The sequence below is a fragment of the Mus pahari genome, chromosome 18 (assembly GCF_900095145.1).
Source record: "Mus pahari chromosome 18, PAHARI_EIJ_v1.1, whole genome shotgun sequence".
NCBI classification, from domain to species: domain Eukaryota; kingdom Metazoa; phylum Chordata; class Mammalia; order Rodentia; family Muridae; genus Mus; species Mus pahari.
In genome coordinates this window covers 16,895,211-16,902,775 of record NC_034607.1, presented here as the reverse complement: position 1 = coordinate 16,902,775, position 7,565 = coordinate 16,895,211, and the positions used below count along the sequence as shown (strand labels likewise).

The 7,565-nt window shown below is 41.8% G+C and overlaps 1 non-coding gene across 1 annotated transcript; it reads right to left on the bottom strand.

The window, feature by feature from the left end:
* Window positions 1-3,840: 3,840 nt before the first annotated feature.
* On the bottom strand, window positions 3,841-4,001 carry LOC115062561. Its single transcript, XR_003842499.1, has one exon. It is a non-coding gene; the product is annotated as a U1 spliceosomal RNA (small nuclear RNA).
* Window positions 4,002-7,565: the final 3,564 nt, after the last annotated feature.

Sequence of the window (7,565 nt, the reverse complement as noted above, 5' to 3'; positions counted from 1 at the left end):
CCTCCCCTCCTCTCCCCTGTCCTCTCCTCTTCTCCCCTCTCCTTTTCTTTCTTTCTTTCTTGCTTGCTTGTTTGCTTGCTTGCTGGCTTGCTTTTTACTTTCTTTTCTATCAAGTTCAGTATATCTGGTTCTATGTTGAGTTCATTGATTCATTGGGAGTTGATTTTTGTGCAGGGTGATAAGTATGAGACTATTTGGGTTTGTCTACATGCAGCCGTCCAGTTTGACAAGCACCATTTGTTGAAGATGCTGGCTTTTTTGCAGTGCATATTTCTGGTTTAAAAGAAAAAAAGTTAGGTGTCCATAGGTGTGTGCATCTCTGTCTTGCTCTTCAATTCAATTCCACTGATCAACATATCTGTTCTCATGCCAACACCATGATGCTTATTCCAAAGCTCTGTATTGCAATTTGAAATTGGGAATAGTGAGAACCCCCAGCAGATTATTGTTGTTGTTGTTGTTGTTGTTATTCAGGATTGTATTAGCTATCCTAGAGTTTTTGTGTTTTCGTATGAAGCTGAGAATTGTCCTTTCAAGATCTGTGAAGACTTGTGTTGGAATTTTGATGGGAATTGAACTTAATGAATTAATTAATTAATTGAATTATCTATAGATTACTTTTGGTAGGATGGTTATTTTTATTATGTTAATCCTACAAATTCATGAGCACTGAATATCTTTCCATCTTCTGAGATCTTCTTCAACTTCTTTCTGCAAAGACCTGAAATTTTATCATACAAGCTTAGTTAGAATTGTCCCTCCAAGATCTTTAATATTATTTGATGCTATTTTAATAGTTGTTGTTTCCCTCCCATTTGATTTTTGTTAGTTAATTTTATATTCCAGCCACTTTGCTGAAAGTATTTGTCAGCTGTAGAAGTTCCCTGGTGGAATTTTTGGGTCACTTATGTATGCTATTGTATCATCTGCAAATAAAGACACTTTGGCTTCTTCCTTTCCAATGTTTATCTCTTTGATTTCCTTCAGTTGTCTTATTGCTTTAGCTAAGACTTTGAGTACTGTTTTGAATAGATATATAGAGAGTAGGCAATCTTACCTTACCCCTGATTTTAGTGGATTTGTGGTAAACTCTCTTTAGTATGTTTAGGTATGTCCCTTGTACCCCTAATCTCTACAGCTCTTTTATGATGAAGGGGTGTTGGACTTTGTCATAGGCTTTTTATGTATCCAATGGAATGGATCATGTGGGGCTTTTCTTCAGTTTGTTTATATTTATTGATTTTCATTATCGAACCATGAATCTCTAAGCTTTCTGTTGATTCTGTTGTTGATAATATTCAGCTCTGGTGGTCAGATAGGACACAGGAGTCATTTCAATTTTCTTGTATTTGTTGTTTCTTGCTTTTTGTGTTTGAGCATATGGTCAGTTTTGGAGAAAGTTCTGTGTGGTGTAGAGAAGAAGATACATTCTCTTGTATGTGGGTGAAATGTTGTATAGATATATGTTAAATCCATTTGGTTTACAACCTCTGTTAGCTCCAGCTTTTCTCTTCTTAGTCAATGTCTAAATGACTGGTCTATTGCATCAAAGTCTCCCACTACCAGTGTACGAAAGTCAATGTGTGATTTGAATTGTAGTAGTATTTGTTTTACAAACTTGGATGCTCTTGTGTTTGGGGCATAGATGTTAAGAATGAAAATGTCCTCTTGGTGCTTTTTTTCATTTGAGTATGTAGTACCCTTCCCTATCTCTCCTGATTGGTTTTGGTTTAAAGTCTATTCTGTTATATATTAAAGTGGCCACACCAGCTTGTCTCTTAGGTCCATTTGCTTGGAATACCTTTTTCCAGTCCTTTACCTGAAATGATGTCTATCTTTGATGTTGAGGTGTGGTTTTTTTGGATGAAGCAGACGAATGATTCCTGTCTTTGTATCTATTCTGTTAATCTGTTTCTTTTCATTGGGGGAATTGAGACCATTTATATTGAATGATATCAGTGACCAGTTATTGCTGATTTGTGTTATTTTGTTGTTTTCAGTGGTAGTGATGGTGATGGTCATGGTGTGTGTGAGTGTGTGTGTGTGTGTGTGTGTGTGTGTATGTGTTTCCCTTCTTTTAATTTTTCTTGTTTGAGCTTATTTATTCCCTTTCTTTTCTTGGTTAACATTCTTAGGTTGGAGTTTTCCTTCTACTACCTTTTGTAGGGCTGGATCCGTAGATAAATATTGCTTAAATTTGGATTTAGCATGGAACATCTTATTTTCTCTATCTATGGTGATTGTGTGTTTTGGTGAGTATAGTAGTCTGGGCTTGTATCTGTGGTCTCTTAAGAGTCTACAGCTAATCTATCCAGGCCCTTCTGGTGTTTAGAGTCTCCACTGAGAAATCAGGTATGACTCTGATAGGTGTGCCTTTGTACATTACTTGGCCTTTTCCCCTTATAGCTTTAACATCCTTTTTGATTGTTTGTTTGTTCTGTACATTTGTTCTGTAGTGAGGGGACTTTCTTTTCTTGACTAGTCTATTTGGTGTTCTGTTTCTTCTACATTTATATGCATCTTCTTCTCTAGGTTAGAAAATTTTCTTCTATGATTTTGTTAATTTTTTTCTGGGATATTGAACTGTTTTTTTCTCCTTCCTCTATTTCTATCATTCTTAGATTTGGTCTTTTCATAGGGTCCCAGATTTCCTCAGTGTTTTATGTCAGGGTTTTTTTTTTTGTTTTAGATCCAACACGTTCTTTGACCAGTGTATCCATTTCCTCTGTCTTATCTTCAATTCCTGAGATTTGCTCTCTCATCTCTTGTATTCTGTTGGTAAAGCTTGCTTCCCTAGTTTCTATCTGAAATCCTAAATTTTTTTTTTTTTTTACTTCCAGAATTCCCTCAATTTGGGTTTTGTTTATTGATTCTATTTTCATTTTCAGATCTTGAACAGTTTTATTCCAATGTCTGTGGTTTTCCTGCATTTCTTCAAGGAATTTCTTCATTGCTTCTTCCTGGCTGCTTGCATTTTCCTGGATGTCTTTAAGGGATTGATTCATATCCTCTTCAAGGACCTTTACAGTCTTCATACAGGCTGTTGTAAGGTCTTTTTCTAGTGTCTCAGCTCTGTTGAAATATTCAGGGCTTGCTGTGGTCAAGTTTCTGGGCTCTGGTAGAGACATATTGGCCTGGTTGTTATCGATTGTGTTTTCACTCTAGTGTCTAGGCGTCTGGGGCTTGTATGGTTATATGTCTAGGTGCTGGTACCTGGCTTTGGCCTTGTTGGGTGGGTGGGTTTTTTTCCCTTGGTTTCTTTTTCCTGTCTGGATTTAAAGAGAGTGTGATGGCTGTGCATTGCCTGGTATGACGTTTTCTGTGGTGGCCCCGTTTCCCTGGCCTGCTCAGCTTGTATGTCCCCGGGGAATGCCTACCGGTTTTAGAGGCTGGGGTACTGGCACGATTTGGTAGAATGAAGGTTGGAGGAGATCCTTTTGAACCCCTGGGGATGGGGTCAGAGAAGGAAGAGGGACTGCAGCATGTGTCCAGCTGCAGAGCTGAGGATGAGAATAAGAGGTTGAATCTGGGGGAGCATAAGGAGAGGTGAAGATCTGCAGGCAGTCTACCTGCTCCCCCCTGCACGAGTAGTTTTGGGGTCGGCTGGGGTCGGAGATTGAAATAAAGCCTAAAGATATTTTTTAAAGAGTTATTTATTTCATACTATTTTGTAGTTCTGGTGTGAGCAATGACTCAATATATGCACATACATATCTTATACAACTAGCCACAGATGCTTTGTGTCTCATGATTGCAGGGGCCAGATCATACCCAGATCATACCCAGGAAACAGTGTTTCACAGTCCTTCCTCTGGCTCTTAGAGGCTTTCGTTTGGAGTGGGGGAGATCCTGAAAGCAGCTCTCACTATCACAAATTATGCATGCAAGTTTCTGGCATTTGCAGAAATTGCAGGGGTCAGCACATCTGGAGGGCAATGGCTAAGTCTTACCCTAGGATAGCCACCTTCATGATCATGGGATCTCCCCTGCCAGGTAAGTAGGTTCTCACAGTCTTTCTGTCACCACTCCTGTGATGTTTGTAAGGGTTTTGTAAGGGGGTTATGGATACCTTGTTTATGTTAGAACACTCAGCATGCTGACCAGTTAGGAGTTTCTGCATTAACTTTCACCCTCTGAAAAAAATGTGGGAAGTGGGTGTGGCCGCGGCTGCAGCTGCATGAGCCAAGATGGCGCCCTGGCTCATTGCCAAGCCCTGTGATTCCCCGCTTGTTTACCAAAAACCTGATTATACGCACCTGAATGATCATGCGCTGCCTGCCTGACGCATAGCGTCATACAGCATGATATTGAGTCACTGGCCTATCAACACACACCCTGTCTGTGTGCATGGCTCGTGTACAGAGCGTGCTGAGTGCTGATTGGACGATGAAGAGTGGTGAGAGACGCGGGCGGAGGGTGGAAGTGGATAAATTGGGCGATTCCCCCATAATAAACAGCAGAAGCTGAAAGAGAATGAAGGAAGCTGCATCGGGAAGCTGCAGAAGCTGCTCAAACCCTGCCTTGGCATACGTGTCGTCTTTGCCCCACCTCTGCTGGATGAAGTGTGGGGTCCGCAACAACAAAAAAAAGCTTTAGGGAGATGGGGAAATGGGCCAGCAATAGCTGTTTTCACAGAGGATCATGCTTTGATTCCTAGCACCTACATCAGTTAGCTCACGACTACCTGTTACTCTAGCTCTGGGGGAGTTGATGCCTTCTCTGCTGTCCTCCGTGGGAACTTAACACACATACTAAAATCAATTTTCTCTGATCAAAGATGAAACACTGTGAGAGCAGTCTGCATGGCCATCTAGCACAAAAGTAATCTTCTTGAAGTGTCCTTGAGAAGTCAAAGAAATCTTTGTGGTTATAAATTACTATTAGCTATATCTTCTTGCCTATCTTAAATGAGAGTTTCTTCAAAGACAGCCTAGGATGATTTGCTTTCTCTCTCTCTCTCTCTCTCTCTCTCTCTCTCTCTCTCTCTCTCTCTCTCTCTCTCCTCCCCCCCCCCCCCCGTGTGTGAACTTCTTTTGGTAGATAAATCTGAAAGTTTAGACTCATGTCTGTCTGCCCTTGGCTCCTCTTTGTCTCTGTCTAGACCCCACAGAGAACGCTAGACTACTGAAGCAGGAATGTTTTTTCTATGCAACCAAAAAGCTTTCCTTCCCAAATAGTGTTTTTGTGTGAGGTGGTCCTCTTTATTCTATACTTGGTCAGCTGGCCTGGCTTTCCATCTCGTCGTTCTGGTCAGCAGTGCCCCCAAGGCCCCATGGGAGGCGTAGCCTGCCTCTCTAGTTTGCTGGGCCGTCACACCCCTTTGTAATGAACACTTACATATTTGGCCAACAATGCCCCGATTTCACCCTCGAGTTCCTCTGCTTCCCTCTGGTGAATGCCATCTGCTCCTGGTGATTTATCTACATTTAGTTTGTCAATTAGGTAGAAAATCACTCGCACAACTACTGCCGTTGAGTTTGTCTCTGCCTTATCAGTACACTCTGGAAGTGGAAACTTTATAGAATCACATATGAATGCAGAACTTGAGCCTTTTGAGGAAAATTCATTCTCATTGTTCAGACTCACTGCTTTAAAGAACAACAATTGAGTACCTACTGTGGGCCTTCCAGAGTATTCTTAATAAGGAAAGATAAGACAGGGAGACAGGAAGGAAAGACAGAAGCGACTGGAGTGCAGTTATGAAGGAGATTTAAAAAAGAAAGTAGGGGAATGGGTGGTTTGTAGGAGGGAGGTGAAATAATGAATGAATGCAGGAGACACTAGTAAGAATTATTGTCCTGGTTAGAGTGAAGGTTGGGGGAAAAACTACAAACAGGTGGTTTATGTCTCAGTTGCCCTTTGTGCTCTTTCTGTGTGTTCCTCCTCACATTTATCCTGGTAAGCAGATGCAGGAGCAGGTGCAGAAGCAGATGCAGGTGGAGGTGCAGGTGCAGGTGCAGGTGCAGGTGCAGGTGCAGGTGCAGGTGCAGGTGCAGGTGCAGGTGCAGGTGCAGGTGCAGGTGCAGGTGCAGGTGCAGGTATAGATCTGGTGCAAGTGATGCTGCTATTGTGTTGGGTGAACTTGTTTTGTCCTGAGATCAACAGACATTCTTGGACCAGACATGCTTCTCTCTAAGCCAGTATTCCTCAAACTTCCTAATGCTGTGGCCCTTTAATACAATACTTGCTATCATACACCAGATGTGAGCCAGAGAAACTTCTATGCTTCCAGGAGAAAGTTTTCAGAGCCAGATATTCTTCTAGAGACATTGAATCTGATATAGTTGGCTCCCTCTGCCAATCTGGCTTGTCCGATGACAACAGCTTAGAGCAGAGGCGCAAGTACATAGTTGGAAATGTCCAGCAATCAGGACATAATAACTATTTACAACTGCTATAACTGCTTGATGGATGTGGAACATTATGGGGAAATAAACCTGAGCTGTAAACCATCTACATCTCAGGACTGTTTGTTAGAGCAATATAGTATAACCCATACTGACTGATATATCTGTGCCGTGAAGTGGGACAAATCAGAAAAGGTCAGAGCCAGGGAGTCAGCTTTAAAGAGGGTATTGGACCAAATAGGATAACTCATGGAAGGATTTGAATAGCTAAGGAACTGGGGCTGGAGATTCCAATGAGAAAATGAGAGTAGGTAGGTCTTACTGATATGAAACTGAGTCCCCTTTCCTTTGGGCTTTAGTTTTTCCCATTATAAAATGATAAAGCCGCCATCTGGTTATTGGGTTAGGCCTAAATGAATTACCCAGGTACAGTGCATGACCCACTTATGCTTAGAACAGCATCCTGACCACAGTAGATTCTTAATAGACATTTGTCACCACCATCCTGCCTAACACTCTTATTTTGCCAGCTTTAAGTTCCCCACTCACTGAAGATCCCCACACTGACTGACAGCAGAGAAGTTTACACCAGCAGCCCAGGGAGAGGGCTGGGTCTGAAAGCCATGGACGTGGGTGGCCAATGACAGGCATTTAATTCACATTTAAGCCAAAACAGTTGTTAGTAAATTAAACATTGATTGTAAAAGAGCCTCCAATTAAGGTTCACTAATTACACCACCAACTCAATTGTCATGCAATTTATATACAATTACCCCAGAACAAATATTTAATTACTTTCCCCTTAATACATTGAACTAATATTGTTCGTCAAGCTGGTAGATGGAAACGTGGAAATATTTAATTGATGCAAAAATGGGAAATCAGACTTGATAAGACAATGGCCACATTGTCTTGTCTACTGGTGTGGCATGGCTTTATCAGTGATGAGGAGAGGGTCAGGAGAGGAAAGACTTTCCTGTCTGTGATGGTGGGGGTGAACGTGGCTGGAAGAGACCTCTAAGTGGGGGGTTTCCCTAGGATGTGGTCCAGCATACTTCTGGAGACGGGTGTGGTTTTGCTTGGAGTAGTTCAATTTCCCCCTCCCTCTATTGAAGTAGAAACTTAAGGGTTCTTTGCAAAGTCAGTTGGCAGGTGTTTTGCTGGGGCAAACACATGAAGGAATGTTTTCCTGAGGTGGACATGGGTGTGAAAAGCTAA